Below are 18,355 nucleotides of genomic sequence, written 5' to 3'. Positions count from 1 at the left end.
TAAGAATCGGAACAACGCACGAATTAGAAGAAAATCTTATAGTCAAGTTTTATTGAATAATCTGGAGTAGTGAAGGAGTAACACTTTTAAATGCCCGTGTAGCCTTATAGATGTGGTTGACAATACACTGACAAGAAGAACTCTACTAGACATGGCTCCAAGACATTCTAGGACACTCTTAGACTTTAGGCTCTGATACCAAATTTGTCGCACCTCAACCTTGGAGGGCGGACAAGGCACTCGATACCTTAACTTAATCGAGCGAACCAACATTTCATGGTTTTCTATTCATAATCTATACATGATTTAGAAACATAAAACCTTTCTTAAAACAATTTGCTTTGTATAAACTTGAAATTATTTAATAAAAAAAGAAGTTAATTATACATACCATATGAAACCTCCGTAGAAATGACAAAAATATAACTTAACCCACTGTATCTCTGGAGCCTCTGTGATAATATGATTAAGAAGATACATTGGTCACAAGGCCCTAGTAATACCCAACAGGACATCCAAATTTCTGTAATATAAAAGGGTACCACAAAAATGTAATGGAGCTCCCCAAAATATCGGAGGATGAAGGAGTCTCCTAACGAGGATCCACATCGTTAAGAGTAGTACTACCTGCATCCAGGAAAAAGTTACGGGCACCGGAAAAAGAAACGTAAGTATGAATAGTACTCATATGCATCGTATGCTCCCTCACAAAAAAATAGACCAAGAATATATGAAGGAAATATGAATAAACAATGCGAAATACATAAACAACCCCTTTAAATTGTCCTCAACAATTAGATAACAACTTCAACTGAACCCTTTTTTATTTTGATACTTTAAGTGGCTATTAACTAGATCAAATAAACACCTAGTGTAGCAGCCATATGCGTGAGTTACAGTTGCCAATGACTTGTCAAATGAGCCAATTAAAAATGACAGGTGTAATTTCGCCATAAAAGTTTGAGACATGCAATTAACAAAAAAAAAGGAAATAAAGGAAAAATCATTTTTCCTAAACCAGCCCCCCCCCCCCCTCCCCCTCGCTTTTCATCTTCTTCCGACCATTTTTTTATCCCAAATCTCCACACTATCCCGAAATAATGCATTCAACTAGAAGATCAGAGATTAGACAATAGCCAGCAAATTAACAATTAAGAATCAATTTCCACCAATAATCTGTCCAATTGGGATGATGTAAATGTCTCATAATCGATTTAAGAAGCATTCAGCTATTGGATTTCTTCCAAATAATTAATCATGAGTTTCCTCTTGAAGTTCTTAAGAATTTAAAGGAAGCTGGCTACAGGTTCTTTGAGTTACCTGTCGAAGAAAAAAATCAAATATTATAAGGAGGATGTTGGACTTGATGAATTTGGCTCTTATTTGGGAAAGGGCTCTTTGTCCAATGACCTAAAACTAAAAAAATCTTTCTAATTGAAAGAAAGGTCACCACCAATGGAGGGGAAAATGCACGACTGGCAGAAGGAGGATGGAGAAATAAAGGATGAAGTGAAAATAAGGGTTTGGGTTTTGGGCTTAAATTAGAGACTTCATTAAGGGTATATTTTGAATGACACACATTATTACCATTATTACTGTCTGGGATGGTTAACCAACGTCCGTCTCCGAGAGTGTATTACACGCGAGGTGAGCTGACTCGATCGGATGTTTATTGTATCTACTTAATAATTACTTGAAGTGTCAAAATGCAAAAAAAAAAAAAAAAAAAAAAAAAAAAAACTCAATTGAGGTATCTATCTGATCATTGAGTACAATTTAAAAGGGTCGTTTATTTATTTCGTCTTTAAACAAACATCAATTTCATTTCATAAGGCATTTCAAAATTTTGAAACAAAGTTATTATCTTATGCGTGATTTCATTAGTTACTGACATTCCGTTAAACCACCATGTGTAAGGTATGGAGACCAATCTTTGGCCGGTCGACTTAGCCATCTCACCACAATATCGTGTGGATCAATATTAGGTTTCTCGCAATTCGTTAACCCCAGCCAAGGAAGACTATCTAGTCATCCAAGAAAATGATGCGATCATAGCCCTACACTGGCACGCATAGCTTCGGCTATTAGGCACCTTTGACTTATACCTTCTCGGTCGCGTAACAAGACTCCCAAAATACTTTGTTATATTTGGCACTTTTGGCCCAAAATATATTAATTTTAGAATTAGGATCAATAGCCACATAATATTCTCTTTTCATTTCGTCACCATTTATATTTATCATTTGAAAATCCATAGAGTCATATTTGTGTTCATGGAAAGCTTTATTCACAAAATTATTTTCATTTGTAAGCTTGAAATATTTAAAATATTTTTATCGTGCAAAACATAGCATGTAAGATTTTAACGTTTGAAGAAAAATATGAAAAGTGTATAATTACTTGTTGCCCATAATCTATATTTATACTATATTAAAAGCACGAAGACCCTTAACGAAATGCCGTTCGCCTTTTTTACCCTTTAAAAATAAATTTCACATTAGACAAAATTGTCATTTAATTATTCACTTAATATTTAAGATTTTGAAACAAATCAAAATTTTAACTATTAAACTTTTCCTTATTTGAATTAAGTTAAAATCCTAATATCTAGGAATTTAAAACTCATCAACATATTACATTTAATGAAGTTTCCTTTCATCTTCAATTTACTTCTACTAAAATATAGGATTGAACCAAACTATTCCATAAATAAGAAATTGGAGAAATAAGTATATTAATCAAATAATGACAATGTACTATATATTTTATTCAGAGTGCAACGTTACCCACGCCGATAACATGAGCAAAATAATTAATAAAAGTTTACCAAACTTTTTTTCCGTATTCTTTTCCTTGGTATAATTATAAATTATAATATATATATATATAGCTATGTATTTAAAAAATACGCTTAACAATTAGAATAAATAAATATGAAATATCTTTATTAATACAAAAAAAGAAAGAGAGAGAAAAAAATGACTGGCAAAAGTCAATAACACTAATGCTTCAGTAAATACAAAGTGCAAAAATGCGATTCTTTGATCATTTTAAAATAAAATAATCTTATTAAAAACATTTAATTACACGAAAATATTTAAAATTCAATAAGCTAATATTAAGAATTTGAATCAACAAAAATAAATTATTTCTTAATATTAAGAATAATTATTTAAGTACTAAAGTTATTTAATTAGCAAAAGAATCCAATCTATTCTTTCCAAATTATAAACCTAAAATTATTTTTCACGTTGGCTCAAATCTTAGGGACCATAAATTTGTTTCCTCGAAAAGATTACTGGTGATGAAAGAAATTAGAGAAATAGAGCAAAATCAGTTGTAGTATAGTATTAAGAGTTAACTTGGTTAATATGCAAATTTGAACAAATGATAATGAAATAATAGAAAATAAAATTTATTCAAATTGAGTCATCATTAATCATTATTCTTTTTTATTTTAGTAACTAAAACCTCACTGCAAGGATAATATTGTAACCTTTTACGAAATATAAATTTAAAAGACATAAGATTTTGTTCTTCCGTTTGTGTTATTTCAAAAAAAAAATTAAAATCATAATATAAGTATAGCTAATTCTATTTTTGTCTTCTTGGAAAAATTTGATAAAAATATTTTTAGAAAAACTCTTACATCTTCAAGAGTGATGTTCTTCCTGAAAATAACAAGAAAGTATAATAACTTGTGAAATTAAGCTGATATAATTATAAAACTGGAATAAAATTTAAGTACTGGATATAATTGGATGATGATTGATGACTCTATAAGACATAGTTTCTTTTTTTATTGAGTTTGCAATATAGGATGAATATTTTGCAATTTCTAGAGCTAAACCTTTATTTATAACTAAAATATATTTTTTAAATAACATTTATGTAATTATTTTTTAAAAATTATTCATTGAGTTAGGGTACACGCGCAAAGCGCGTACCCTAAGACTAGTTATACATTAATAATTTGAAAGCGATATATTTAGTTATGAAAGTACATTTAGAAGACACGAGGATTTTAGGAAACAATTCTATGGGAGAGGGTTAGCAGCATATCTTAAGCTATCCCAAAGTTAGCTTAGCTTCTCCTATCCAAATCGACACCATAAGATTTTAATCTATATCAACTAATAGGTGATAGAAATTAATCATCCAAACTCATAACTCACCTCTACCCATTTACTATTCATGGCCAAAACCTAGTTTAACTCTCTTTCAAGAATTAGCATTCTCTTCCACTGAAGTGGTGTTTTTTTCTATCTCAATACAATTCCCAAATATCCTTCATAGACTTATATTTGAATGAGGGATAAAGATATTATCTTTTGGGTGAAGAACCCTAGCTTTTGACTTTGTAATGATCCTTGAAGATTTTGGTAAATCCTAAGAATTTGAACCAGGAACGGTGTTAGAATTAACATTAAATGGTTTTAGATTTTCATAATTACATCTTACTTGGGGATTAATGGTACGAAGCTTCTCCTTCTCAAAAGCGAGTCTCTCTCTCTTCCAATGTGACAACCCTAGGTCATTTTGAGTACTAGCCTTTATTTCCATATTTCAAGACCTTTATTAACTTCATTTAATTTTTTGATTTACGTGCATGATCCGTTTTATTTTTCAAAAAGTGTTTACCTAAAAGTTTGAAGAAAAAAGTGTTTTTGGCTTTAAATGAGATTTGAGTTGACCACAGTCAACATTCTTAGTAAAAGACATCAGATCGGTATTTTGACTATTCCCATAGGTTCGTATGATATTTTTGGGCTTGTATGCACAATTGGTTGGGGTCCGCGTTGACCCGAGTGCATTTTGGCGTGTTGTGTGAAAATGAGTTTAAAGTTGAAATTCTTGATTTTTGATGATCGATTCGTGTTATTTGATGTTATTTTGATGATTTGAGGTATCAAGCAAGTTTGCAGGATGTTAATACACTTGTGGGGCATATTTGGTTTGGAGCCCGAGGGGCTCGGGTGAGTTTCGAATGCATAAAGGACTAAATTGGAATTGCTGGTGTGGTTCTGTTGCTAGTGTGAACTGCAAGTCTTGCATTTGCGAAGACCTATTCGCAAATGCGAACTCCGCTTTTGCGAAGTCGACCTCGGATTTGCGATAAGGGGCTGGGTAGGGCGGTCTTCGCATTTGCAAAGAAATGTTCGCAATTGCTGACATCCCAGGATTGCTTTTGTGATGGCTTGGTCGTATTTACGACTGGGTACTGGACTTAGGCAGGTTTGTAAATGCGAACCTTTGACCCCATTTGCGAATGGTTGGGACCTCGCAAATGCGATGTTTTTTTGTTGCATTTGCGGCTTATGCAGGCTGGGGACACTGGTCGCATTTTAGACCTATGTTTCACATTCGCGATAGTCGCAATTGCGAAGAAGCGATACCTACAGATGGGTTAAAGAGGGGAAAATCGGGACTTAGCTCATTTCATTCTATTTTTCAACCACAAACACTCTAGAGGCATTTTTTGAAGAATGTTTTCTTCCCAAATTCATTGGTAAGCAACTCTAATTCATTTTCTATCAATTCCCTATTACTTTTCATGAGTTTTTAACATCAAATCTAGGAATTTCATGGTAGAAATTGAGGGTTTTGGGTAGGATTTAGGAATTTTATAAAATTAAGATTCAGATATCAAATTGAGGTTAGATTTCAAAACAAATCACATAACCGGACTAAGGGGTAAATTGGTAATCGAGTTTTGGTCTGAATCTCGAATTTGACCAAGTGAACCCGGGGTTGATTTTTTAAAAAATGATCAAAATTGAACCTTTTTTATTCATGGGAAGTTTCTAATGTTTACTTTGAATTGTTTGAACAAATTTTAACTAGATTTGGTTGGTTTGGAAGCTTATTCGAAAAGAAAAGTCGTGGTTTGTTGAGTTGGATGTGCAAAGATGTAAGTGTGGTGTCTAACTTTGACTTAATGAAATTAGGACTTGTTAGTTTATTTGTTACGTGAATTATGTGTGGGAGACTGCATATATGTGAGGAGATGAGTGTATATGCGCTGTAATGGGTTAAAGCATGCGGGTTGGACTATTTACCATTAAGTCGTTATTTATTACATGTTTGATATAGTTTCTTGCCTTAATTGCTACCTGTTCTTTCATTGCTACCTGTTCTTTCTTTTTATCCATGCCTTACTTGTTATCTATTATTTGGTTTTTAATTTATTCTTTCCTCACTCAATACCTACTTACCTTCTATATGTTCCTACATGTATTAATTGCATATCTCCATTTTTTCATGTATTTACTTGTCCTTATTGTCTTTGCATTACTTGTTGCCCTTTATTATATTATTCAAGTTATGTGAGTCATTTAGCTATTTTTGAAATGATTATTTGTCGAAGTTTTGTGAATAAGAGGTATTAGTTATTCCCCGTTTGTATTGGTAATTCCTTGATGTTCTGTATGCTTTGTTTCCTTTTTATGTTGAGATTACGTTATTGGTTGTGTTGAGTTGTGTATGCGTATGAGTTGATATTAGGAACTGGTTGCACGCCGCAACACTATTGAAATGAAATGATATTGGAAATGGGTTGCACGCCTCAATAGGTATTAATATGATATTGGGATCGGATTGCACGGCGCAACAGATATTGTGAAATGATATTGGGATCGGGTTGCACTCCGCAATAGATATTGTGATAAATATTGGGATTGGGTTGTACGCCGCAACAAAGTATGATGTGTTGTAGATGTCTGTACTGTTTTATCTCAGTACTATGATATGAGGTTATGATATGATGTCATTTTGGGGCACTCTTTTAGTTGACCTTCAGGTCCATTTTTATGAGTTCACTGCTTTATTTATATTTCTGTATTCTGTAATTATTATCGTACAAGTTTATAGTGAGTGTTCTATCATAGTATCGTTACTACTTCGTTGAGGTTAGGCTCGACACTTACATAGCGCATGGGGTCGGTTGTACTCATACTATGCTTCTGCACTTTTTGTACAGATCCCGATATTGGCCCCAATGATGCGTCGAAGAGTTTGCTCAGATCTTACTTGCCTAGGAGACTTAAGGTAGAGTTGCTGGCATTCGCAGTCTCTAAAGTCCCCTTCTACCTTATTTCCACTGACTATTTTGTTTCAAATGATTTATTTCATTCAGACCATTTTTGTAGTATTATAGTTGTTCATCTACTTGTGACTCCAGATTTCTGGATGTATTTATATTGTGGTACATTTGTATTAATCATATGTATTTTAGATTATATCAGCTTTGAATTATTATTATTTTGTTTTAAATTGTTTAAATAGTTCATTAATTAGCTAACATTGTCTTGCCTATTAAGTGGATGTTAGGCACCATCACGACCCAATGGTTGGGATTTCAGGTCATGACAAGTTGATATTAGAGTACTAGGTTGCCTAGATCTCACGAGTCATGAGCAAGCTTAGTTGAGTTTGGAGGATCGATATGGAGACGTCTGTACTTATCTTCTAGATGATATAGGTCTTTAAGAAATTTCACTTCTTTCTTTATCAATCGTGAGAATTTATTCTATCACTAAAGTTTGAACCATTCTATTCTTGTTCTCTCAAAGATAGTGATTACACACACAACATCCCTAGCCGAGCCAGAGCCGGAGCCCCAGGTTGCAGCCACTACCAGGGGTAAGGACCTGGGATGAGGTCAAGCCAGAGAGAGGCAAAGGCAGAGCTCAACCTAGAGCCAGCCGCACGAGTTAGACCAGCTCAGGTCCTAGAGGGGTTCATTGCCACCCTCATACTTCAGGACGCCCTAGTCCTCTTAGTGAGCCTTATGGAGAGTGTGGCCCCTATCGATGCATTTCCAGTAGCACCAGCCATCTCTTAGGCTATGGGGGGAGCACAGACTCCTGCTACTCAATTTCTAGAGAAGATGGATCCTATATATCAAACACTGGCAGTTCTAACAGTCGGAGTAGTTCAACTCGTTATTGCTATGCATTTTGGGAAGAAACTCGTTATGTCGTTCGAGGGTCTGAAGAGGTTGGATAAGTTCACCAAGCTTTTTCATATTCATTTTGGTGGTACACCTTATGAGGACGCATAAGATTTCTTGGACCATTACCATAAGGTGTTGCACAATATGGGTATTGTGGAGTCCAATGGAGTCGACTTCGTGATGTTTCAGATGAACAGTTCTGCCAAGAGATGGTTGCAGGACTACGTTTGTAGCAGACTAGTAGGTTTACCTCCACTCACTTGGGATTAGTTCTCACAGCTATTTTTTGAGAAGTTAATCCCTTTTACTCTGAGAGAGGACTACCATAACCAGTTTGAGCGCCTCTAGCAGGGTAGCATGACTGTTATCCAGTACGAGACCAGATTTGTGGACCTATCTCGCCATGTAGTTATCTTGATCCCTACTGATATGGAGATGGTGAGGAAATTTATAAATGGCCTTACTTATGGTATCAGTTTGCAGATGGCCAAAGGAGTGAGGAGGATATTTCTTTCACTCGGGTTGTAGAGATTGCTAGAAGGATCAAGAGGATTTGTGGTCAGGGCAGAGAAGCAACATCTGAGAAGAGGCCTCGTCATTCCGGTGGTTTTTGTGGTGCCTCGTCTGGAGGCAGTGTTTCATTTAGTAGAGGCCTTCCTCCCAAGCCGATTCAGTCAGTGCTTCAAGTAGCACACGGTGCTTTGGGAAGTCATCATTCTTATGGTTCTCATCCTGAGCAACCAGTATTTAGTACACCTTCAGCTCTTATCAGTGCACCACTACTACAGAGTTACTACGGCCGTCCTCCGGATCATTATGGATCGTCTCATACTCAGCAGTTGAGCCAGCTGATGGGTTGCTTTGAGTGCGGTGATGCAGGTCTTATTAGGAGGTACTATCCTAGATTAAGGAGTAGCAGACCACAACAGGGTACTCATGCCATGATTCTGGCACCAGTTGCTCCGCCACCCGCTCAGCTAGCTAGAGGCAGGGGTCAGACAACCCGAGGTGGTGGTCAGGCCATTAGAGGAGAAGGCCAGCTAGTTAGAGGCCGTCCGATAGGCGGAGGCCAAAGTGGTGAGGCTCAGCCCCATTTCTATGCATTCGTAGCTAGACATGAGGAGGTGATATGTAACACCCTATAAAAATTTGGTTTAGGTATGAATGAGTTAAAGGAGTAGTAAGGATATATTTTGATCATGTGAAGTCCCATCGGGATGATTATGGGTAAAATAGTTATTTCAAAATCAAGATGGAAAGTGAGGTGCATAAGATTTGACAAAATTGACTAAGTTTGCAGAAGGTTCGTATTCCAGCAGGTTTTAGCAAAAATATGTAAGGAATTTGGGAAACCCCAAAGCATGAAAGTTGTAGGCCTTTGAAATAGCATTCCAACTATATATTGTGGAGTCCAAACAGAGCTTTTTGCAAAATGTTATGCCCGATTTACAAAGAGGTATGAAACCACCGCGGTCGTGCCGTGTTTTACCGTGGCCGCGGTGGCGAGGCAGTGTCTCAGCGATTTACCATGGTCGGGACCACGGTCACGCCAACCGGGACGTGGTGGACAACTTGGGAGGTCATTGTTTTAGCCTTATTTCATCCCCTACAGCCCCAAAACATAAAAACTTGCCCTAGAAAGGAAAACTCTCAAAAACCTAACTCTTTAAAGGTCCCTCCACCCCCCAAGGTAAGTTCTAATGGTGATTCTATGTTTATTTCAATTCCCCAATATCTTATTAACATGGGTAAACCCTCCATATCATTAGATATTCGATTGGGACATCATTATTGAGAGAAGAAACCCTAGAACTCGAATTCAAGGAGATTGAACGTTAAAAAGGTAATATCTTCACCCTCTAATTGATTCTATCATTGAATTAATGATTATAGACTCTAGTTCATGAGATATGAGTTGATGGGTTTGATAATAGAGCATGAACGGTGATAGGTTTGGGTTGTTGATTGGTTATTATTAGTTATGGGTGTTGATTACATTATGGGTGATAAAAATAATGTTGATTATAACCATTTGAGGCTTTAGAATTTATCTAGAAGAAAGAGAATGGGTTATTGGGTGTAGAGACACCATTAATAAGGGCTATGAAGCTTTATGCCACCAAGTGTTTGATAAAATGCCTAAGTGACCAAAACATGAGTGTTATTGCTAATATGGAATCACTTTGACTTATATTTATATAGATTGAAGTTGAAAGGGTTCGACAAATGTTGTATTACGCTCAAGAACAAGAAGTTAAGGTATGTGAGACTAACTCTCTATGTTTGGGAATGTTAATGATTCTCCCTACATTACGTTTCTTTTACGACGTATCAATTGCCTCAAAAATATAGTTAAGCCTAGTTCCTTGAATTGTTGTAGAACTTCTATTCTCTAGCTTCATAACTTGTTCATGACTTTCATTCTGAACGTTGTGAGGTCAGTTCGTATTCAATATAGACTTGGGATTGATGTCCCAAAGTATCAGTATAGCTTACTCGACATGTCATAAATAGTTGAAGTTTCGTGTTCATAACCAGTTCAAGAATACATGTCTCATTATAGTCCTATTCAGTATTCCAGTATTATGTAATTTAGTGTGATCCAGTATTCCAATATCATATAACTCAGCGTGATTCTGTATTTCATTGTTATGTATTGCAGTATGATTCTCAGTTCCTGATTTTAAATCCCTGAATGTTGAACACCTATATTTGGGCCTGAGGCCGCAGCTAATGCTTTATGCATTTTTGGGCCTGAGGCCGCAGTTTATGCTTTATGCATATTTGGGCCTGAGGCCGTAGTTTATGCTTTATGCATTTTGGGCTTGAGGTCGCAGTTTATGCTTTATGCATCTTTGGGCCTGAGGCCGCAGTTTATGCTTTATGCATTTTGGACCTAAGGTCGCAGTTATGTATACGTATACTTGGGCTCGAGGCCGCAAATTGTGCACATATATAAAAATATATTGGGTTTGAGGCCGCAGTTTAATATTCAGATAAACAGGTTGTTCATCATTCAGAAGAGGGAGTATTCATATCCTTACTTCCTTTCAGTTCAATTATTAGTTACCGTTCAGTTATCAGCTATCATATCAGTTACCAGTTATCAGTTCAGTTATCAGTTCAATTACAAGTTATCAGTTCAGTTATCAGTTATCGGTTATCAGTTATCATTTCAGTTTCAGTTTGAATAGTTATCATTTCAGTTATCAATTATAAATTCTCAGTTATCAACTTAGTTTCAGTTTCAGCATTTATAATTCTTTCTTTCAGTTGCTTTACATACCAGTACAATTCAAATGCACTGACGTTCCTTTTGCCTGGGGCATGCATCTCACAATGCAGGTAATGAATTACAGGTTGATGATTCCAAGCGCTAGGATTCTCGTACCAGCTATTTGGTGATCCCAGTTCTTTCGGGGCATTATCACTACCTTACAGTCTTCAGTATTTTTTTGAGACAGTCAGTGTTTTTAGTACTTCATTAGAGGCTTCATAGACTAGAGTAACAGCTAGACAAAGTCACGGGCTTTTCATATTAAGCTATGTTGGCTACAAATATGTTTCAGAATTGTATTAGTATTTTCGCACTTTGATTTATATCATCCAGACCTTCAGTATATCAGCATGTGTTAATTATGATACCACATGTTGATTCAGCCAGCCAGTTGGTTCGCTCGATCACATGTAGTCAGGCACCAAGTGTCGTGTTACGTCCAGGCCCAGGTTCGGGGCGTGATAAAGCTTGGTATCGGAGCACTAGGTTCAAGAGTCCTAGGGAGTCCATGAAGCCGTGTCTAGTGGAGTTTCGTTTATATGTATGTGCCGGCCAATCATATAAATGGTTAACTACCAAGACATCCAGGATTGTTTCGCTTATTTCTACTCTATATCGTGCCATGAAGCTTATAGCAAAAGGTAACCTTCTCTTCCTATCGAATTCCAAATGTATTGGATTTCCAAGCGATGCGTAGGAGAAACGTAAGGTCCTAGAGAGGATAATTCCCCATTGGGGTATAATCATGGAGTACAGGTTGGTAAATATGAGACTTTAGAGGATGTTAAAAGTGGGATGCAATGGACAGTATTACAGATTAAAGCATAACCTTATCAGAATATACAAAAGCAGTTATCATATCTTATGGTTATCAGTTTACCTCAGTTACCAGTTATACAATCTTTCAGTTAGCAAGTTTATGGTTATTCAGTATGCCAGTATTCAGTTATATGTTTGCCAAATATCCAATTCTCAGTGTATCAAAATTCTGGTGAAAGGTGAGTAATACAGTGATGCTTATGGGTTATCAAAGAAAATGTAAGTAAGAATGGTTATAGCTAAATCTTCACATATTTTAGGTCCGGATTAAGACCCAAGAATCGCCGGATGGTGCAGTAAGTGATTTATCAGATGATGGTATACTCTGAAGGATAAGTTTGTGTATGGTAATCGTATGTGTTTTACCTCAGAGAACTATTTCTTTTAATTTTGGAAATGGAGCCACAAGTTGGATGATGGTAGTTGAGATGTCAGACTCTAGCATTGGTTATTATAGTTTTGGACAGAAAAGAGCCTAAGGGAAAAATACCTAGGAGTCAGAAACGTTTGTTATTGCCAAAGATGTGATTTCGTACAATTCATGTAAATGACTAGAAGATATGATGTATGAAATGAGAACAAAGAGCAGCCAATAGTGAATTTCAAGGAATGATTTTAAGTTGTTCATATTTATTTAAATCAGAACTAGAAAGTACCATGTTAGTGAATTTATACACGAAGTGGCTATTATTGTGAGATAAAGGATATGATAGTTCCCGTTGATGTGACTATGTGTTTAGGTTGGAGGTTTATAATCTGATATGATTTTGAAGTGTATAGAAAGTTTGGGGTTAGATATTCCAATTTTGTTTAAGACAGATGAACTTTCCCTAAGTGTGATCCATGTGCATAGTTCAAAAAGAATGATAGTGCACGACAAAAGAATATGGTCAGATGATGAGGAAAGTTAGGAGTAACCTTATTCTTCATTTTAGTTATTCAAAGCAGGGGAAGAAAATATGATGCTAGCAGGTAGTTAGAAAAAGGATATTAAGTAAGTGTTAAGTAGATACAACAAATTAGCAATTTCACCAGAGCTAGTACAGGTACAATTTGATTCACTTAGCCAGGTTATCTTTAGTGATGGATGGCAGTTTGAAATACCGAATGCATGTATTAGAACCCAAAGAGTTTAAGTTAAACTCGAAGTACAGTGGCAGCGGGAAAAAAATCAGCTAGGTAGTGAGAGAGAAAACTATAGAAGAATAGCCTTTAGGAATTTTCGTAATATGGTTTCTCTAGGATTGACAGCGTGAGTAGAGTTAAATTATTAAGATTGTGTATGATAGTTGTGAATACATTAACTGTCCGTTAAGTGAATGATTTCGTTTTTCCTAGTAAGAAAGATATCTCAAAAGTAAGTTGGAAGATGAGTCGTCATTGACGTAGAGTGCAAAGAATTGCAGAAAATAAGGAAAGTTATTTGGATCCCAACAAAAAGGAAAAGGATCCACAAGTATAAGACCTTTGGTCTAAGGGGTGATGTGAAAACCATCAGTAAGTCCAGATGGAGATTTGAAACTCGAATAGTTAGCATGGGATATGAAAAGAAAATCAGTTCGGTAATGAGGGAAAATTGTATAATTACCACATGGATTATGTCTAGCATGTGTAAGAAAAACAAAGCGAGCAGAATGATCACCGAGCTTAGTTATTGATGATAAAGTGATCACAAAAAAGCTATAAAATCATGCCCAGTTATGTATCACAAGGGTAGTGCCATCACATGAGACTTCGGAGTATAGACTTAGCTCACAACAATTCTATAAGTATTTTTAGGAAGTTCTTAAGAAGATAATCAAGTGTGGGAAGTATAACTCATGATCGAGGTAGATATGACAACTCTGGTGAAAGAAGTTCACCACTTAGCCTAGCTAGGAGTTCAATTTGTGTACTCCAAAGATAGTAGAGTTGTTGTCTAGAATATGACTTGTCCCCCCGTAGTAGGCGAAGTGAAGGAGAAATAGTTGATGATCCCTACCTGTTGTAGCCGAAAGAGGGGATTCACAGTCATAAAATGATAGCTTTGGAATAAGGGGAGATGATAGTGCTTTGAGGTACCGCGATAGATTGTGTGTTCCAGACATAGATGGACATAAAGAGGGAAGATCATGCTAGAAGCCCAGAATTTCAAGTATTCTATACTCAGGTACCACAATATGTAGCATGGTCTTAAGAAGATATTTTGGTGGAACGACATGAAAAAGAACATTGCTGACTTTATGGACAAGTATCTGAATTATCAGTAAGTGAAAGTCAAGCAGCAGAAAACCCAGTGTATTATCACAGAATACACATATTTTGAGTAGAGATGGTAAATATGGGCCTTATAATAGGATTATCGTGCTCATTTTGAAAGCATGATTTGTATAGTCGAAGGTGTAGATTACCAATTGGTTGGTAAAAAGTTGGTGAAAGGGAGTTAATGGGACCAAATTTGGTCTATCAGACTATAGAGAAATTTAAGTTGATTCAAGAGCATTTGAAGATAAATCAGAGCCGCCAAAAGTCTTATTTGAATGTGCGGCATAGAGACCTAGAGTTTCAAGTTGATGATTGGTTGTTTCTAAAAGTTTTGCATGTGAAAGGCATTATGAGATTTGAAAAGAAGGGGAAGTATAGTCCTTTCTATGTTGGGTCGTATAGAATCTTGTGAAGGATCAGTCAATTAGCTTATGAGTTGGAGTTACCACCAGAGTTAGCTGTGGTACAACCGGTATTTCACGTGCCATGTTATAAAATTCAAGTTTCCAGCACTCAAATACTCATGTCAGTTCAGTACTCAAATACTCATGTCAGTTCAGTATTCAGATACTCATGCCAGTTCAGTACTCAGATACTCATGTCAGTTCAGTACTCAGATACTCATGCCAGTTCAGTACTCAGATACTCATGTCAGTTAAATACTCAGATATTCAAGTCAGTTCAATACTCAACTACTCATGTCAATCCAATACTTAGATATTCATGCCAGCTTAGTACTCATATATTGATGTTATTTCAATACTCAAATATTCGTGCAAGTTTAATATTCATATATCCATGTTAGTTCAGTATTCACGTATCCATGGCAGACCAATATCCAGTTAATGCAGTAGTCATTCAGTTCAGTATCTCAACAGTTCAGTAATCATGAATTCATTCAATTTAGTATGCAAGCCTTAATGAAAGTTCATGTTTCTACCAGACCCGTTTAAGGTCTGAAGTTAGCAGAAGTTGCAGCCAGGACCTTCATTCGAGGACGAATGATTCCAAGGGGGAGATCATGTAACACCCCATAAAAATTCGGCTTAGGTATGAATGAGTTAAAGGAGTAGTAAGGATATATTTTGATCATGTGAAGTCCTATCGGGATGATTAGGGGTGAAAATAGTTATTTCAAAATCAAGATGGAAAGGGAGGTGCATAAGATTTGACAAAATCGACTAAGTTTGCAGAAGGTTCATATTCTAGCAGGTTTTAATGACAATGTGTAAGAAATTTTGGAAACCACAAAGCATGAAAGTTGTAGTCCTTTGAAATAGCTTTCCAACTATATATTGTGGAGTCCAAACGGAGCTCTGTGCAAAAGGTTATGCCAGTGTTACATATAGGTGTGCAACCACCACGGTCCTGCTACGTTTTACCGCGGCCGCGGTGGCGAGGCAGTGTCTCAGCGATTTACCGCGGTCACGCCAACCGGGACACGGTGGAATACTTGGGAGGTCATTGTTTTAGCCTTATTTCGTCCCCTACAGCCCCAAAACATAAAAACTTGCTCTAGAAAGGAAAACTCTCAAAAACCTAACTCCTTAAAGGTCCCTCCACCACCCAAGGTAAGTTCTAATGGTGATTCTATATTTATTTAAATTCCCCAACATCTTATTAACATGGGTAAACCCTCCATATGATTAGATATTCGATTGGGACATCATTGTTGAGAGAAGAAACCCTAGAACTCGAATTCAAGGAGATTGAACTTCAAAAAGGTAATATCTTCACCCTCTAATTGATTCTATCATTAAATTAATGATTATAGACTCTAGTTCATGAGATATGAGTTGATGGGTTTGATAGAAAAGCATGAACGGTGATAGGTTTGGGTTGTTGATTGGTCATTATTGGTTATGGGTGTTGATTACGTTATGGGTGATAAAGAATGATGTTGATTAGAACCATTTGAGACTTTAGAATTTATCTTGAAGCAAGAGAATGGGTTATTGGATGTATAGACACCATTAATAAGGGCTATGAAGCTTTATGCCACCAAGTGTTTGATAAAATGCCTAAGTGACCAAAACATGAGTGTTATTGCTAATATGGAATCCCTTTGACTTGTATTTATATAGATTGAAGTTGAAAGGGTTGACGAATGTTGTATTACGCTCAAGAACATGAAGTTAAGGTATGTGAGGCTAACTCACTATGTTTGGGAATGTTTATGATTCTCCCTACATTACGTTTCTTTTACGACGTATCAATTGCCTTAAAAATATAGTTAAGCCTAGTTCCTTGAATAGTTGTACTTCTATTCTCTAGCTTCGTAACTCGTTCATGACTTTCATTCTGAACTTTGTGAGCTCAGTTCGTATTCAATATAGACTTGGGCTTGATGTCCCTAAGTCTCAGTATAGCTTACTCAGCATGTCATAAACAGTTGGAGTTTCAGTGTTCATAACCAGTTCAAGAATACATGTCTCATTCTAGTCCTATTCAGTATTCCAGTATTATGTAACTCAGTATGATTCAGTATTCCAGTATTATGTAACTCAGTATGATTCAGTATTCTAGTATAATGTAACTTAGTGTGATCCAGTATTCCAGTATCATATAACTCAATGTGATTCAGTATTTCACTGTTATGTATTGCAGTATGATTCTCAGTTCCTGATTTTAAATCCCTGAATGTTGAACACCTATATTTGGGCCTAAGTCCGCAGCTAATGCTTTATGCATCTTTGGGCCTGAGGCCGCAGTTTATGCTTTATGCATCTTTGGGCCTGAGGCCACAGTTTATGCTTTATGCATTTTGGGCCTGAGGCCGCAGTTTATGCTTTATGTATCTTTGGGCCTGAGGCCGCAGTTTATGCTTTATGCATTTTGGACCTAAGGTCGCAGTTATGTATACGTATACTTGGGCCCGAGGCCGCAGCTTGTGCACATATATATATTGGGCCTGAGGTCGCAGTTTAATATTCAGATAAACAGGTTGTTCATCATTTAGAAGAGGGAGTATTCATATCCTTACTTCCTTTCAGTTCAATTATTAGTTACCGTTCAGTTATCAGCTATCATATCAGTTACCAGTTATCAGTTCAATTACAAGTTATCAGTTCAGTTATCGGTTATCAGTTATCATTTCAGTTTCAGTTTGAATAGTTATCATTTCATTTATTAATTATAAATTCTCAGTTATCAGCTTAGTTTCAGTTTCAGCATTTATAATTCATTCTTTCAGTTGCTTTACATACCAGTACAATTCAAATGTACTGACATTCCTTTTGCCCGGGGCATACATCTCACAATGCAGGTAATGAATTACAGGTTGATGATTCCAAGCGCTAGGATTCTCGCACCAGCTATTTGGTGATCCTAGTTCTTTCGGGGCATTATCATTACCTTACAGTCTTCAGTATTTTTTTAGACAGTCAGTGTTTTCAGTACTTTATTTGAGGCTTCATAGTCTAGAGTAACATATAGACAAAGTCACGGGCTTTTCATATTAAGCTATGTTTGCTACAAATATGTTTCAGAATTGTATTAGTATTTCCGCACTTTGATTTATATCATCCATACTTCAATATATCAGCATGTGTTAGTTTATCTTCCGTATTCAGTATGTTATGATACCACATGTTGATTCAGCCAGCCAGTTGGTTTGCTCGGTCACATGTAGTCAGGCACCGAGTGCCGTGTTACATCCAGGCCCAGGTTCGGGACGTGACATGATGTCGGATGCAGTCATCACTGGTATTATTCAAGTTTTCCATAGAGATACATCGGTTCTATTTGATCTAGGTTCCATTTATTCATATGTGTCATTTTATTTACTTCACATCTGAGTATGTCTCGTGATTCTTTAAGTGCCCATGTTTATGTGTCTACGCCTGTTGAGGATTCTATTATGGTAGATGGTTATATTGTGCTTGTTCGGTAACTATCAGGAGAGATGAGACTTGGTAGACCTTCTATTACTTGATATGGTGGACTTTGACGTGATCTTGGGCATGGACTGGTTGTCACCTTATCATGATATTTTGCATTGTCATGCCAACACTATGACATTAGTCATGCCAGGGTTGCCTTGATTAGAGTGGAGAGGGACT

The sequence above is a fragment of the Nicotiana sylvestris genome, chromosome 9 (assembly GCF_000393655.2).
Source record: "Nicotiana sylvestris chromosome 9, ASM39365v2, whole genome shotgun sequence".
Classification (NCBI taxonomy): Eukaryota; Viridiplantae; Streptophyta; class Magnoliopsida; order Solanales; family Solanaceae; genus Nicotiana; species Nicotiana sylvestris.
Note: the sequence above shows the minus strand (reverse complement) of the source record.